Genomic DNA, 18728 nt, shown 5'->3' with positions numbered 1-18728 from the left:
CAATATAATGTAAAATGTATTAGGCTATAATTTTCTCTTTGCTAGATAGTAAGTTTGGACTTTGTTTGGTGGACGTGGCCCAATATTGGGTGAACTAAATAAATCTTTATGTCTTCTAATTTACTTATGGGTGCTTTAGTCCTTTGCATTATTATTTATATTTGCTTGTAACTATTAGATTTCTATCTTCTAATCCAAACACTTAACCTAAAATTCATGACTTAGTTAATCAAATAATGGAAGCTATAATATTTCCTAATATCAACCGCCAATTATTGCCACCAATTAAGAGTAAAGGATTGAGACATAAAAAAAATTTCAAACTAGGTATGGTCATTGTGAGCTCACAAAAGTACCTTTTGGGGTAACCAATGTCCCAACTACCTTTATAAATTTAATGAAAAATGTATTGCATGATTATTTAGACAAGTTTTTTATAGTAATTTTAGACATCTTAATCTACTCTAAAAATGAAGAACATTTGGCTCACTCCAGTTGGTGATGCAAAGGCTCTAAAAGCCCAAACTATTTGGAAAAATGTTGAATTTTTCTTTCTTTGAAAGAAAGATTCATTATTTGAGACATCTCATTTACCTGACAAAATTGTTGTAGATTCAAAAAAGATTATAACAATTAAAAAGTGGCTAGTACCTAAAAATGTATCTAAGGTAAGAAGTTTCATGTGTTTAGCATGATACTAGAAAGGTTTTTTAAATACTTCTCAAGGATAGCTACTCTCATTACTACTTTACAAAGGAGAAGTTCAAAAAAATTATCTGGACCAAAAAAGTGATAAGTCTTTCGAAATTTTAAAAGAAAGACTAACATTGTCTCATATATTGAGGGTATTAGATCCTAATGACCTTTCATTATAGTTGTAGATTCATCTATAGAAGAGCTAGAATGAGTTGTCTTACAAGATGGAGGTGTAATTGTACAAGTCTAAACAATTCAAAGCCTATGATGTCAATTATGTTCTGCATGATCTTGAGTTAGCAAACCATATTTCATGCCCTACAAAAATGTAGGCATTTCTTATTGGGAAATTTGTTGAGTTAATGATGAATCATTAGGGATTAAAATATATCTTTACCAAACCACACTTAGAATCAAAAAAAAAAAAAAGGTGGTTGCAATTCCTAAGTGAACACAATTTTGAGATTGGATACATTAAACGGAAGGAAACCATGGTAGCTTTAACACTCCCAATTGAAGGAGACATATTATGTTAATATCTACCCTAAAAGTAGATTTGACACAATATATTATTGGTCAACAAGTTAAAGACCTATGGTATATACAAGTTAACACCACTCTTCAAGATTCCACTACTGAATGTAAGTATGAGGGAACTAATTTTGAACTTTAAGGGTTGATGAAATAAAATGGCCAAATATTTGTTCCCAATCAGAGTTAATAGGGACCTTCTTAACAAAATCCCATTGTGCACCTTATTTGGGACACCTTCGAGTAAAGGGTTGATGAAATAATACATCCAAATATTTTTTCCCAATCAGAGTTAATAGGGACCTTCTTAGCAAAATCCCATTGTGCACCTTATTTGGGACATCTTGGAGTAAATAAGATGCATGCTGATCTTAAGACACTATACTTCTGGCTAGGAAGGAAAATGAATATAGTCAATATAATAGTTGAGTGCCTTGAATGCCAAAGAATAAAAGTAGAGCATTTGCATACACCATGATTCTTGTACCCACATAGTATGCCATTGTACAAATGATAAGATATAAGCATGGACTTTGTTGAAGGACTGTACTCGTGTACAAAGGCATCCAATTTTATTCTTGAGAGCTTGCACTATGATGGTTCTTCCATAACTAAGAAAATTACCAAAGAAACCTTTTGACTTTGTGGAATACATGAGAAGATCAATTTAGATAGGGATGTTGAGTTTACCTTGAGGGTCCAAAAGACACCAAAAATCACTTTGCTTTTATTGTATGGATTAACAGACTAAATGGGAAGAGTATTTACCATTAATGGAAATATCTTATAATCACTATTTTTCAATTAACAATTGATATACATCTAATAGAAGCCCTTTATGGAAGATAATGTCAGACACCTTTGAGTTGAGATAACCTAGAAGATAGTAGTAATTGATCTTGAGATGTTGCAAGCTATGGATAACCAAATATAACTAATGAGAAAAATATTGAAAGAAGTTCTAGGTTGACGTAAAAGTAATTTAGATGAAAATAGGATCCCTTGAAGCTCTTAGATTGGCGAGAAAGTATTCCTTGAGATTTTACTCAAGTGTTCTATATCTTTTAAAAGGAAGTCCAAGTTAAGTCCACGTTTTGTTGAAACATTTGAAGTGTTGGAGGAAATCACTTTAGTGGCTTACCATTTGGCCTCATCACTAACACTAAGTTACATTTATAATGTATTCCATATAAATTTTTTCAAAAAGTATATATCCAACCCTAAGCACATTTTGAATTGGAGTACCCAGTAGGTGGAAGAACCATGAAGTATATCAATGCAACCAAGTAGAACTATAGAGAGGCAAAAATATCGCTTACACAATCAAATAGTGGACTAATCTAAAGTATAATAGGAATAGGATTTTCCCAAAAATGTTTTCTAAGAAGATACCATAGAAATGAAGAAACTTTGTCCAACTTTATTTTGAACACTTTGATGAAGTTATAGACTATTAATTTTGATAGATACTATATGATAAAGTATACCAATGATTGAAATATATTAGCATAGATTTGATTTTACAATAGATCGCATATGTTTTCTTTTAGGGATGTGAAATCTCATATTTGACAACAAATCTATATGTCCAATATATATATATATATATATATATATATATATATATATATATATATATATATATATATATATATATATATATATATATATATATATATATATATATATATATAATGATATTTTTACTCTCTATGCTACTCTATAACCCTTATACATTGAGACAATGCTTTTTGTAAGGGGAAAAGATGTCACGAGCCCTTTATAGATTCACATTTACGTTTTCCACATAATGAATTATGAAAATCATGTAAATGAGTTGTGCAAAAGAAGGCAATATGAACAATTTGATTATTAGTGATATTTAATGTTACTCTTATGTCTGAATTCATATAACAACATTAAATTTGCTTATATTTTAGAATAAATTAAATAATCTAATCATTAAATAGTATAAATACTAATAACATAAATAAATGAAATTGACACTAGTTATTAATAAGACATTTGTTAAAATACGCAAACATCACAACTATATAAATCTATGGAAAGAAAAGCATTAACAACCTTTTTATTTAGCACCATATCTATTGAAACAAAGAATTGCATAACATGTAAATAAAAACAAAAATACACGCTTCTTGCATAAACACCAATTTGAAAATAACATAATCAGATATAAGCTTCAATATGAGATGAAACAAAAGGAAAGGTTACACATGAGAGGTATATACACATCCACATGTAAGAGGTGTGATGATATGATATGATATGATATGATAGATTTTAATGACGTCCACGAGACTAAAGTATTCTATGGGACCCATGCAATCGCCCTCCCGAGTCAGGAGCCAAACTAGTCAGTTGCAAAGTTTTGGTTAACTTGACTCTTCTTCTCTGAATTTTGATAATAAAATCTGCTGTTCTCTTCACTTGATCTTCCTCAAATAAATAGTTGAAGTCCTTGTTTTATAGAATTTTTGTATAATCAGATTTGATGTCGTTGTAAGCCAAGCATTCCATGACAAAGCGTTGCTCTGTCTCCACTGTTCCCATATTGCAGAATAAACATGTTCTGTCTGCCCACTCTTACTTTGGAACTTGCCATCTACCAGTTTCACATCGTAGCTGATGTGAACTAGTTCTAATTTGTGCCATCAACATTTTTGCTTTCCAGTTAATAGGTTCCCTTATATAGGCCTTTTCATCATGACTAGAAGTGAGATTAAATTCTTTAATGTAATAAGATTTTTTCCTCCCTATGTGTCTTGTCCACAGAATATTGCAAAATTTTTCATTGACAGACTTTTTTATTTCTTTAATGTTATCCGGGCAAGCTTGGATATTGATATCCCATTTTTGCATCCATTTGTCATTTTGTTTCATCCATGTGCTTTTCCGCCTCACAAGTTTTTCCTCTATTACCAACTTGGGCCAACGATGTGTTTCTAGACCTTGGGTTTTCTTTAAATAGCTTAGCATTCAGATCAATGCGACGGCTTCTAATGGAAAGGAACCCACCTCCGCCAAAAGGATTTCATACGAAACTGTAGTATTGACTTTAAGATTGCATGTGATAAAGTGTTTTTGAATTCTTTCTACTTGTCGCCATTTCTGTTTGGACATACTACCGCCCCACACTTCACATCCGTATAGAATAACCGGAGTGACCAGCAAACCAAACAGAGTTTTCATGGTCGTCCAATCCCATAATTTTGCGTTCCTGCACTTGTTTTGTAAAGAGTATAATGCCTTCCAGCCCCCTTGGACCCTTTTCGATCTACAAGTATACCAGTTGAGTTTGTTATGAAAATCGATGCCCAAGTATTTGTACTCTTCCACAATCTCAAGGGGGCTATTTTCAAACAGAAACTTGTCTTGTATGCCCCTATTCTTCTTTAGTGAGAAGATCATAATTTTGGTTTTGCTAGTGTTAACTTGCATTCCTACCTCATGACAAAAAAATTCTAGAGCTTTCAAGTTCTCTTTCAAACCTTTAGCTGTTCTAGCAAGAATTATGAGATCATCTGCATATAAGAGCAATCTTATCACGAAGTGGGCCAACTGCACCCCTTCACCATTGGTCTTGTTTATCCACTCTTCTAACTTGTCAATATAGAGCCCGAATAGCATTGGAGAAAGTGGACACCCTTGCTTAACCCCGATGTTGCTATCAAAATCTTCTGATATCCCTTCTGTCGTTCTGATTTTAGCTTTGACCCGCTCATATAATCTGTAAACTGCTGACCTAAGTTCTTTAGGGACATCCAACTCTACCATTCTATCCCATAGTTTATTACGTGGCACTGTGTCGAAAGCTTTTTTAAAGTCCACGAAACAACAAAAAGCCTCTTTCCTCGGAGTGTCCCAAACTTTCTCTATCAAATGCCTGAGCGTGATGCCGTGATCTATAGTAGAGTGTTTCGGTCTAAAGCCTGCTTGCCCTTTTGCACGTTTGCCTTCTGTTTCAACCCAGTTGCTGATTTTTTGTTCTACCAAACTACCAAATAACTTGCCAAACAATGGATTGATCATGATGGTTCGGTAATTAGAAGGATTGTTTATATCTCCACTTTTGTGGAGTGGGATCACCACACTTGTAGTCCATTTTATAGGGAAACCTTCTCTATTGACACTGTTCAAAAATCTTAGTGATGTGTGGTGTGAGGATTTCAGCACCCCATTTTAAGTATTCCGCTTGTAGCCCATCTATATCTTGCACTTTACCAGTAGCTAACCTCCTAATGCCTTGAATAATATCATTTTCGCTGAATAAATCCCCTGTAGTCTTTATTTCCATGGTACTATGCTCTCTTAGATCACATTAGTAAAGAGTCTTGGCATATTCCAGCCATTTGGTTCCTGTTATGTTATTCACTATCTGAGTTTTTCTCTGTTGAAGCTCTTTCCAAAATTTTTTGGGGTTGTTTTTACCAAGATTAATCAACTCTATTCTTCTCTTGTTCACATACTCTTCTTTCTTCTTTTTAATCAGTTGATCATACTCTTTTCTACTTTCTTTGTTCATGTTCTTTTTCCAATTCCTTTTTGCCATTTTGCACTCCTCATCAAACCAAGGATTGGCCGGAAAAGTGTTCTTGGCTTCTTTTGTGTCCCTAGATCTTTTACACTCCTCCAATGCTTTAATGATAGTAAGAAAAAGATTATCCTTGTCCATGAAATGCTATTTTTCAGACTCTAGATGGTTTCCCGGAACCCTAGACAGCCGCAAAAGAGAGTCTTGAAAAGTATCATGGTTTTCTTGTGTCATTAAAACTTTGCCAGTCGAAATCATCTTCCTTTTCTGTAAAAGTTTTGCAACAATATGTTGATCTTTAAAGTGAGTAGTCACCCTTATCAAGATGGGGTTATGATTAGATTTTAACTCTATGGGGCAATCTTCTATCTCAAAGTTAATTATCTTTGCGACATAGTCTTGCGAGCATATAACATAATCAACAACACTTTGTCCATTGTGTCTTTTGCATGTGATGCCTCCTGATTTAGGCCACTTTTCCATACCATTGCATATAACCATGTTGTATAGGCAGCATAAGCCTAGTAATTCAACACCAAAATGATTAATCTTTCCCATGCTATCCTGTGAAGATCTTTCCCATTTTTGTGTCCCTTCTTCTTCGAGCCAAACTGGATCTCTGCCTTCATTGTAACTCTCCTTAAGATTGAGAGTTTGGTTGTTTTCTGTTCTAGCATTGAAATCCCCTATTAACATTATTTCCCCTAAAGAGCTAAAGGCTGCTATGTCTTTTTTTAGCGCAACGAACGGATCTTCTCGATCCAATCTATGTTTTTTATATATTTTTGAGCCTTTTGGAGCGAAGTAACATATAGCCACCCTTGTAGAAATCAGATTCTTTGTTATTTTTATCCAAATATACTGCTTGTTTACATCTTCTTTCTCTAAGTTTACAAATCTGCTCCAAGTTTCTTTTATTAGAATGGTGATGCCTCCATGTCCCTTACCATTATCTATCTTTTCATTCCAGAGTGATACAAACAAGAAATGTGGCTAGCAATGAGAAAGACATAGGGGCCAGTTTGGCTATTGAAATTCAGAATTCCAGTATTGGTTATTCTAAATTTGTTATCCAAAATTTGTAATTCCAGTATTGGTTATTCCAGATTTTGAGTTTTTAGAATTTGTTTGCTTCACCAAATTGAAAACAAAAACGTATCTACCCTTTGGTTGAGACCACTTGACATAAATTTAATGTGATTAAGGGGTGATACTTTGGAGAGAGACAAAATGGAAGATGACAATCCAAATACCTTCTCCACAGATCAACCCATATGCTACAATGGGAACACAAGTCTCTTCTTTCTTAAAGTTTAGTTTATGCCAAGCAAAAACAATGGTTGTCCCTAAGCACATATCAATGGAGGAATAAGGACCCATGTAGAATGAAATTGCCATGGCTATAGGAAGAGAAATATGCTGAGCTATTCTCCCAGGGATCACATCTTCAATGGCATTTACAAGAATAGTAAAGGTAAAAGGCTCGTAACATATAAAGACACAATTTTTGGGAAGAGCTAAAAATCCTTCAACGCCCATAACAACCATGTTTCTTTAATGATAGCAAATGTGGCAAGCTTTGTGTTGCGTTGTAAGGTTTACAAAGTCGCTACCTATTTATTTTCTAGAGTTTGGTTATTAAATTCGTGAAAGTCAAAATGGAGATTGGAATTACAATTTCAATAACATATATTTTGGTGGAATTGCAAATTCTGCTTTTGGGGCCAATATGAGAATATGAATTGAGAATAAAAAATAAACTCCAATTCCTAATTCCTATGCCACTTGAATTCCTGCAAACACATGAGCCCTAGATGTATAAAATCAACAAGAGAAGCTCAAAACGTAGGAAATAAGATTGAATTTATAACTAGCTAAAAATGTGTGTAAAAGAGGTGCAAATGAGAAAGGGTGGGTATCACCTAAAGACGAGAGTAAGCTACATTGACATTAGAATTCCTTTCAATTTTTGTTATATTTTTCAAAGAGAAACCAAGTATTCCCACATTATTTTAAAAACTCTTATTTCTAATTAGTAATCTTTATGGATTAGTTTGGGGATTTCTTCACTTTATTTTTATTTAGGTTATTAATTTATGGCTAAACCCTCTTTAATCCATTCTCAAAAAATACAAAGGTTTTTTTTTTTGTTAGGAAAATTTAAAGAAAAATGGAAACCCTTGTTTAATACACTTAAAAGAGAACACTATGCTTATATTTTAAAGTTTGTAGTTGATGTTTTCTTTCTTCAAAGGAAAATTATTAAGGAAAGATCAATCACTTAATTATTAAGGAATAATTTGGTACACAATCAAGCATTGAATAGTTTTTTTTCCTCCATTACCAAATCTATGTATTCAAACAAATGTTATTAGGCTAATTTACTTTGACACTAACATAATTGAATTATAGTTGAAAATACACTTCCCTATATGAGAATTTCAATACTACAAATTTGTTGTTCACAGTTAAATTTAATAGGCATATACTTGAATTCCATTGTTGTTCATAATTGTACATAGGTACGAGGTTTCTTAATCTAATCTTTAAAATTATAGTCGACCTATTGTTTCTAGCTCATAAGTTAATAATATTAGACATATTGCAAATAAAACTAAATATTACAAGCTTTGTATTTATTCAATTATATCCTAACCTCTTTACCATTCTTTCTCAAGTTACTACTCGATTTAGATAACTTATGAGTGCCATATGACTGATGTATTAATACTGGACTCTTATCCACACTATTAGGAGGTCATTGGATATTATTGAATGCTATTTTATTAATCATATCTTGTATTGCAACCTTGTCAGATTTATAGCATATCATTTTTTTAATCTATATGGTTATATTATTTTATAGAAAAAAAGATCAATGCTTTGTTATATTAACTTTGTCAAAGATTATTCAAATTCATACTGGGAAACCAAATATTTTTAAATTAAACATAAAATTTTAGAAGGAAATATGTTACAATAACAACTAAAAGAGACTCAAACAAAAACCATTCATGTGTATAGATAGACATAATATACACTTTTCAAACATAATTATTATTTTTGATTGGTAAGAGGTCGGAGCCAAGTTTAATTATTATGTGTGTGATTAATTATTATTATTTATTAAACACAAGTAGATTTGAACCCTATTCGATAAGAGGGTCACAATTTGTCGTTGTGTTGTAGGCTCTTGCCTTTTTCAAACATAACTATTGACAAACACCTCACGTGTTGAAATAAATGCTATAGGGTTTTTCTGACATGCTTAAGTGGGTGGAAGTTGGAAATGAATTGTTTGAGACCAATTAATGCCCTAAAAGGGTTGTGTAGCCACCACAATTACATAAAATATATCTCAACTAGAACTACATATCTATAATAGAGTGCGAGTGTGTAAATACTTGATCTCATTGATACACGTGCTAGAATGTCAGGTTAGTGCTATCCATGTTGTTGTCATTAATGTCAACATATTTATATGTTAACCTCTTGATATATTTGTTTCTTTATATTAATTGGATTGGCCTATCGGTTGATGTGCACTACTAGCATGTGTATTAGCAAAGGTGTTCACTTGACGACTGTTCTTTTTAATGTTTTATCCTTCCATGCCTTGGTGTTAGATCCACTTAACAATGGAAAATCCACTTGTCATGCGACATATGGTATATCACATGTTCTTGGTCAATCCAAGTCGTAATGTATTATTTGTGTTTTGGTTCTAACAACTACTTTGTACAATGTGCATAGTATGACCATTAAAGCTGAATATCTTGGAGATAGTGTTAGACTTTATTTTGGTCAAGGTGGTCCATGTTTTTTTTATAGGAAATGGATTAAAAACTTTGATCATTTATTATTATTTATTAAAATTAATTATTATCATGTGCCAAGCTCAAGTAGTCTCGAATCCAAGGCATCCTAGATGAGAGGCTCACAACTTATCATTGTATTATAAGCTCTTGCACCGAGGTGGTCCATGTTTCATTCCTTTAGCATTGTGGGAATGGCTTGACGTGATCTAGATTTGAGGGAAAAAATGGTATAAGAGAAGTCTAGATTTCAATTTATGGTATGCATCATGCTTGTATTCAAGTAATATGTGATGTAAGTATGGACTTGTTAAGACAATGATTGAATGTTTAAGAAAGAAATGATAGATTATGTTTTACATACGATCAATGATTGTTTTTAGTGGTGAATTCAACTTTCATTTCTTATTTACTGGTTATAAGCCTAATTTTAATGATAATGAGCCCTTATTGTATTCTTGGATAGTTAGTCACATTGACAATGAGCCTACCAATGGTGACCCAAATCATAGTGAGAAAAACTAGAAGTGATCCTCTTCTAGAATTCACCTTAACCAATATCAACTAAAAAGTGTCCATTTCATGAGAATTAGCTTCTTTGTGATTTTTCCTTGGTTAGGTTTGCACATAAACCTTGTTCTTTGTTTCAATGTTTTTGTGCTTTTTGCATGTTTACATTTTCTATGAAAGTTTAATATTCTTAATTGATAGATCATAAGTTGTTATTAATACTTTTATAAGTTTACCAATAGAGTAGAAGTTTTATAATTTGTGTGGTAATAATCGATTCAACCCCTCTCAATTATTCATCATGTTCAACAATTTTTATCATCTCTTGGTTCCTAAGTATATATATTAACAACTTAAGGCAGATTTGATGGAACACAAATTGAATATTCTATGTTTGATGGATCCAACTACAATTCATACAAAGATTAGATGAAAGGTTATTTCATTTCAAGCGGTTACAAAAAAATGGAAGCATGTGGATACAAAGTATGTTGTCCCTTAGAATGACCTTCAAACTACATATGAAATTGAAGTATAGGAGAAGAATGAGGAAGCTAGGTATGCAATCATTAGTGCTTTATCAAAAAAAGAATTACCTAAGGTTATTTATTTGAATATTGCTTATGAAGTTTGGGAAAATTGGAAAGAGATCTATTAAGGAATTTTAGAGTTAAGTTATCTAATAAACTAAATCTAAAATACATTATGAGAATCTGAGGAAGGAAGATGGTGAAGACATTAAAATATACTTTTAGGGCCCATTTATTTCATGGAATTGGAGTGGAATTGGGGTAGTGGTAACTTGATTTTGTCAAATTTTTTGTTTGCATCCAAAATGATGAAGTGGAATTAGAATTTCAAAATTCTCATTTTGCCCCAAAATGAGATTACCACTCTTCCTTCTAGATAGGTGGAATTGAGAATCGACTTCCAGATTTTACTTTTTGAGGGTTGGATTTTTTATTTAAAATTTATTAATTTTTGATGTTCGATAATTTTTAACCTAATTTGTTATACCATTATACCATTTGAACTTTTACCATTTTACATCATTTTACTTATGTGTGTTCCACTCTTGGGAAATTGTTAACGATAAAATTTTGTTTGTAACCTCCTAGTGATTCACCCACTTGAAGGTCTACATATGATGACTTGATCACCGGTTGTGTTATGATATTTTTAAAGAATGAATTGACTTAGCAACAATATACTTGGCATTTTCATAGGGTTTCATATTCGTATTCTTTGTTTATACCGGAAGAAGAGGTCGTTTATGGTGATTTGTGAATTGAGGATGTTCTAGAAATATATTCAATGGAGAGGAAGATGAGAATGAGGGAGACAATTTTTGAGAGTATTCTGCAATTGGTTTACATGAAGAATGGAAATTCTCATGGTTTTGTGAAGGATGCTCTTGATGTGAGCTTGGAGGGTGATCTTCGTCGGTCCAAGGAAGCCAATATAATTCCATAGATATTTTTTTATTATTTTTATTAAGATTAATAAGTTATTAACAAAATAGAAATATAGTCAAATAATTGTCAAATTATTAAAGAAATGAAACACATTCAATTCATTGTCAAATTAAAAAATGTCTAATTCCAATTCCAATATCATGAACCAAACACAAAAGATTTATCTTCCCACTTATCTTCCAAGTGAAATAAATGTACCAACTACTTTCCCAAAAACCTAATTTTAAAAAAGAAAACCTGATTTTGACAAATTTAGGATATAAATCAAAACCCAGTTTTTCTATTTTCGCAAAATAAATGAACCCTTAGATAATTGAGAATGCCATGAATTAAATAAGAACTTATGTGACATCATTAAGGATGAAGATTTCATGGAGAAGATCTTGATTATGGTACTTGATAGTTTTAGTGACAAGATGTCGACTATAGAGAAGGTTTATGATTTGAATAAGTTCACCAAAGAGAATTTGATTAATACCTTAATGCCATGTGAGCTAAGGAAATTTGAGAAATAAGAGTAGATTTGAGAAAAATTTCAAGGCAACTAAATTTGAAGAATTAACTTGATGGTGATGATGAAGAAGAGGAAGAGGTTAGCTTTGCAAAAGACTGAAGAAAGGTAACACCAAGTAAAAATGTATATTACCTCTACAATATTCTAGATGGGGTAAAATTGGTCATTTTGGCTACTAGATGTCCTGAAAGAGGTCTTAGGAAAAAGCTAAGATGTTCAACAAAAATGATTTCTATATGAATAAATATTCCAGTATATCAAATGCCAAGTCAGAAAGATAATACTATTTATTTGATTCAAAAGAAGAAAATGAGAAATTATAATTTGATATTTTTAATATCAGTGCTAAAGCTAATGATAATGTTGAAATTTCTATGTGTGTTAGGAGAAATAAGAATGTATGGCTGATTCATAGTCTGTGTTCTCATCATATGACTAGAGAAAAAAGTAAGTTCTTATTACTTAAGAAGTATAATGGTAGTCTTGTTAGATTTGACGATGATAAAGAAACATATATTGTTGGTAAATGGTAAATAAATTTTGATGGAAATAATACCATTGAATATGTTTCCTATGTGAAAGGTTTGTGTCATAATATTTCAATTGTTCAATTTGCATGTGAGATTATTTATGATGTGATTTTGAAGAATGAAGGTTGTGAGATGAGAAAAAGATTTAGAGAAATAATTGTGGATGGATATAGGACTTGTAGAAACATGTATAGACTTGAAGAACCTACAAAATGATGTTTGATACCACACGTTGATGATAGTTTTCTTTGGAACCAAAGAATGTGCCACATCAACTTTGATAACTTGGTAAGAATAAGCTTATCCCATATTTTAGTGGTTTACCAAGATTAAGAAAACTAGATAACATTAGATGTGAAGGATGCTAGGAAGGAAAGAAGAGGAGATAATCTTTCAAGGCAAAATATCACTGATGTATTGGTTTGTTGGAGCTTGTGCAGTCTGACATTTGTAGTCTTACCAAAACAATAAATTTTTGAGGTGAGAGATACTTTATAATTTTTATTTTTGATTATTCAAGATAAATATATATGTGTTGCATTTGTAAGAGAAAAATCAAAAGCATTTAACAACTTTAAGATATTCAAGGCTAGATTTGAAAAAATGTGGTAAGATGATTAAATGTTTAAGGTCAAATAAAGGAGGAGAATTTATTTCTAATGAATTTGAAAGATATTGTGAGAAATATGGCATTAGAAGACACTTATCATAAAATAGAATGCCACAACAAAATGTGAAAGGTTTGTGACATAATCTTTCAATTGTTGAACACGCATGTGAGAATAGTTATGATGTGATTTTCAAGAATGAGGGTTGTGAAATGAGAAAAAGATTTGGAGAAATAATTGTGGATGGATATAGGACTGGTAGAAACATGTACAAACTTGAAGAACCTACAAAAGGATGTTTGATGCCACATGTTGATGATAGTTGTCTTTGGAACCAAAGAATGTGCCACATCAACTTTGATAACTTGGTAAGAATAAGCTTATCCCATTTTTAGTGGTTTACCAAGACTAAGAAAACTAGATAACATTATATGCAAAGGATGCTAGGAAGGAAAGAAGAGGAGATAATCTTTCAAGGAAAAATATCACTCATCTATTGGTTTGTTGGAGCTTGTGCAGTCTGACATTTGTAGTCTTACAAAAACAAGAATTTTTTGAGGTGAGAGATACTTTATACTTTTTATTTATGATTATTCAAGATACCTATGTGTTGCATTTGTAAGAGAATAATCAAAAGCATTTAACAACTTCAAGATATTCAAGTCTAGAGTTGAAAAAATGTGGTAAGAATATTAAATGTTTAAGATCAGACAAAGGAGGAGAGTTTATTTCTAATGAATTTGAAAGATATTGTGAGAAACATGGCATTAGAAGACACTTAATACAAAATAGAACACCACAACACAATGGTTTCATGGAAAGAATGAACTGAATGTTACAAAATGAAGCAAGAAAAATGATCAAGGAGACAATATAATAGATGCAAAATTTGGAGACGATTTGTGCACACTATTGTATACAATTTGGAGTACTAAGGGATGTATTTAGAGAACTAGAGTTATCTTGAAGGTACAATTTCTTATAATTTCTTAGGTCTAAACGTTGTTATATAATTTACCTAAAAATGATATATGTATACCTATAAATTACCTCAACCAAGTGGATGAGATGTTATAAGATTGTTCTTTATAATATTTTATGATTAAGACGTTGAATATTACTTAGCCCAAAATATCTATTTTGATTAATGATAATACCCTATCTACGTAATATATCCTAATGATACTATCTATTGTGATTAGATTTGGATAAATCCTGTGATTTGATTATTATTGATAAAATGAATATCAACAAGATAATACCCTTTTGTTATTTTGGAAGACCATCTTAATCATTCAATGTGCATGCTGATAATGATTGATTTCTTTGATTAGTGCATACTTTTGATTATGATTTTGGTCTAACCTAGCTAACACTTCATGTCATATATATTCTTCTTGGCATATTTTTCGGATGAGAAAAGGCAATTGTAGTCGCTCCTTCAGGACATCTACAGGATGTTGCAGTCCTCCCTCCTTGTCTTCTATTTTTTTTCTTATGTTTATGTATGTGTGTGTTTTCATCTCAATGATGCAAGGTTACAAGTACCAGACACTGACTCCACCTAGGTACATAGGTTTGAGCATGCCTTTAAAATACTTGAAAGTTGTTGTTGTAGAGGTAGTTCCAAGGTCCCCACAAATAACTCCTTTGGACATAGGTTTTCTATTTGGGTGGACTAATTAACTTTATTTGAATTTTTTGGACATGAAAATCTTACACTTTTATTATTTTGGTAGTATGACTTGTTTGATCATTTCATGATCTTCCATATGTTATGTTTCAAGGTTTTGTCCTTTGTCAGGAGTTTATTTTGAATCACCTTGTTGACTATGGTTAACCTTGTTTGATCTTTTGATTTTTTCTATTTATTTTATAGTTGAATGTAATGACCTCTTTAGATGATTATATATACTTCAAGATATGTGATTTTATTCTTTCTAAGTATTATATTTTATAGTATTTATTAATATTACGATCTATTGCTTTCTAACCATATAGATCATATTGTTGAGAATTTTACACACACACAAATGGGTGTGTGCACACACAAACACAGACACGCCACACAAACAAGTTTTGGTTGAGAAAATTGGTTTTGAAGGGCCCCTAAAACCTTGTACAAGGACACTAGAATATTAAACCATTAGGCCCACTAAGAGAGACAAAAAAAGGAATAGGACCAACAACCAAACAAAATCCAACCACAAAAGGACAACAAACAAATAAACCAAAATAGAGCACTAAAAGACAACACAACCAAAACCATAAAGCATAAATGGAAAGTTATCCCATATTCCTGAGGAGCTTTGTAGCCCGCAACTCTAACTAGTCCATCTTTAACACAATATCTTTGATTTGATTGACATCCCTAGAGGCAGCCATAGCCATCTTTTTGGTTTTTTCCCTGGTCCTTTAACTAGGCCCATCCTTGCTGTCTAAAGGACCCCCTTGATCATCATGAAATTTAGTGATGATCTTCTCCTAGGTAAGTTCTCCAACTTGCTGATAAGGATTTTTATTTTCTCATTTGATGCCTTAATGATTTTGTAACTCTGATAAGCTATACATCTTAGAGTGTCATTAATGCTTGTCACCTTTTTGGACATAGCTCCGACACCTTGGCTTCCAACCTATAGTAAACCTCCATGTTAATTAAGGATCCCATATTTGGGATCTCCTTATCAACAACATCGTAAAACCTCTGATTATTCATTTTACCTTCTAGAGAAGATTTTGTGTCATTTATGTCACTGATCTCATGATACAATCATTTGTTGGACCTATAGTTATCCAACATACTAATTCTGGCATTATTAAGCATGTCCATTTTCTTCTCTTTGTTGGAATTGTTGAGGATCAACATAGAGGGGTCAATTAGTTCCCCGATATTAATTTTACCAAGCTCCACCTCACCAACCATAAGATCAATTTTTTTTCTAGAAATGCCCAACCTCATAGCATTCAAGTCCAAATTCTTCTAGACAATATTCTTGATCCTCAATGGGGTGCCAATCACAACAAGGGCATCAACAATATGAGCCCAAGCCTGCACACAAGATGACACATTAATGCGTTGGTTATCCTCATCATTAGGGAAGCCATCCTTATAGTGATCCTAGATAAGTCTTCTATATATATATAAAAGCTATATGTGATTAAATTTAGATTAAGGTAAAGTAAATATTCCTTAATGTGAGGTATGAAATTCTTAATTACTAATTACTAATAGTATGAATATGTTACATAATTTTTATATCTACCATACCAAATAATATAAATATGTGTTCTAATTGTTATAAAAGTATTCATTATAGTTGTATTAATGTGCTATAGAGTTGTGAGTTTATAGTTATATTGAGTTTATTTTTCCCTTTATGTAGGAGTTACTTCAATGTTGGTTAGCTTTGGAAAATCTATTTATACAGGTTCTCATTTTTCTGTTGAGGGAGAAGGGTTTGAAACCTTGAGGAGAGCCTTGTTTTACTTTTTATGGAGATATTTGGAGAAAAAATTATGAATTGTAAGGGTTGATTTTTTAGCATAATTATTTAAGGACCTCAAAGTTTCTTTGTTTTGGGGGAGAGAGTCATATATTAGAGAATTAAGGGTTGAGATAGCTATTTGTTTCTATGTAATTGGTTATTTTACTTCCATGGAGATTTCTTAAAGTGATGTGGGTTTAAATGATGCATCTCAAGTTGGATTTGTCTTCACCTCTTTGTCTCCTTCTTCCTTTGGTTAAATCTTCATAAGACATGAGGTATGGATTCAATTTTTCATCTAATACAATATGGATCCATTTGTAGAAGTTGAGAAAACCAACTTCACAGATCCTCAAGAACACCTGCATGCAAATATCTTGCAATGAAGAAAAGCCAAAAAATGGAAAAAGTAGAGCTTAGAAGTTCTCAAGAATATGAGAGAAAAAAATGTACTCTAAGTTATGAAAAAAAATATACAAAAGTTCAACCTTTTAAGGTGAACGAAACCCTAAAGGAAAGAGAACTAGGTTTGCTCATTATAATTAATATAAAATATTAATTATATGCACCTAAGATAGCTAAAGAAACTAGAGTAATAAATAACTTACTCTAACACCCCCCCTTAAGTGAAGCTTAGGAGGAAGCTAACCTAGAAAAGCTATAAAAGTAGGAAAATGGGTCCCGACAACAAGGCTTGATCAGGTACCAAATACAAGGAAATCTTTGTAAACCAGAGAAAAAGGAGAAAACCAAGTCGAAAAAACCCCTCTCCAAAAAGAGATGAAAAAACAATACAAATAAAATGGCTCAAGAGACTCTCTCAAAACCATAAACAACCCCCCCATGAGAGAGAGATGAGACATCAAAGCCCCCCTAGAATGATGAAGCCCTTGTAGAAATGAATGAACCAATGGAACTCCAATGCGAAAGAAACAAGGGCACAGAACAAGGAAACCACTGAATGATGGGAAGGCCTAACTAATGCTCAAAGGAGTAGACGTGAGGATCCTGAAAAGGAATCCCCAATGCAGGTGTGCTGACACTATCATGAAAGAGGAGATGAATGTCCTCTATAGAATCCATAACAAGTGCTCTTGAAGGCTTGATGAGTGGAGTTGGAGGGTCCAACAGAGCTGAAGAAGAAAAGACTTCAACAAAATGAGGTGTAGTGATCTCAAGAACAATACAAAGGTTCACGTGTCCTGACTACACCACATGATGCTCTTGCGAAAGAGAAGAAGTATACTTTGATGATGGAGATGGTGGACCAAAGTGCGAGAAGGTGTAGAGATGGGTGGTATGATCAACTATCCTCGAAGCAATAAGGCATCCTATTGCACTATCCCAAATGTAGATTGAATTTTTAGTGAACTCAACTATCTTCTCTAATCCACTGTGTGTAATCTGATACATTGAGAGAAGGTTGGTAGAGAGAGATGGAACATACAATACATCATTGAATGTGCCATCCTGAATGCGAATTGAAACTTTCCCACAGACTGTTAAAGCAGTGTTATTCCCCATGAGAATATGAGGAATCAGAGAAGCCTTAATAGAGGAGAAGACCCCTTTAGAAGATGCCATATGGTGAGAAGCACCTGAATCCAATATCTAAGTGACCTAGGAAGGGAATGCAATGAAAGCCTGTAATGCATGACCCTGTCCAAAATTTGGTGAAGATGTCAAATAGGTGGAAGAAGACTGAAAAGAAGACCCCTGTGAGGTAGAAGAGGATGGGGATGAAATAGAGCTCTTTCAAAGAAGGGCTTGCAAATTTGCAATCTATTTCTCATAGACATCAAATCTCTTCTGAAAATAATGTGCCTCATCATGAGCTCCTTTTTGACAATAGGAACATGAATGAGTCTTAGTCTTATTTTTCTCCTTCTTCTTAGAAGAAGAAGATGGACCAGTAGAGTGCTAAGAAGAGGAATCAGATATCTGCTTCGGCTTCTACTTCTATGTATCCTTGGCAAGTAATGCCTGTGATGGTGAACCTGTAAGAGAAT

This window comes from Cupressus sempervirens, chromosome 5, assembly GCF_028749045.1.
Source record: "Cupressus sempervirens isolate cs-2001-9-10 chromosome 5, ASM2874904v1, whole genome shotgun sequence".
Classification (NCBI taxonomy): Eukaryota; Viridiplantae; Streptophyta; class Pinopsida; order Cupressales; family Cupressaceae; genus Cupressus; species Cupressus sempervirens.
Note: the sequence above shows the minus strand (reverse complement) of the source record.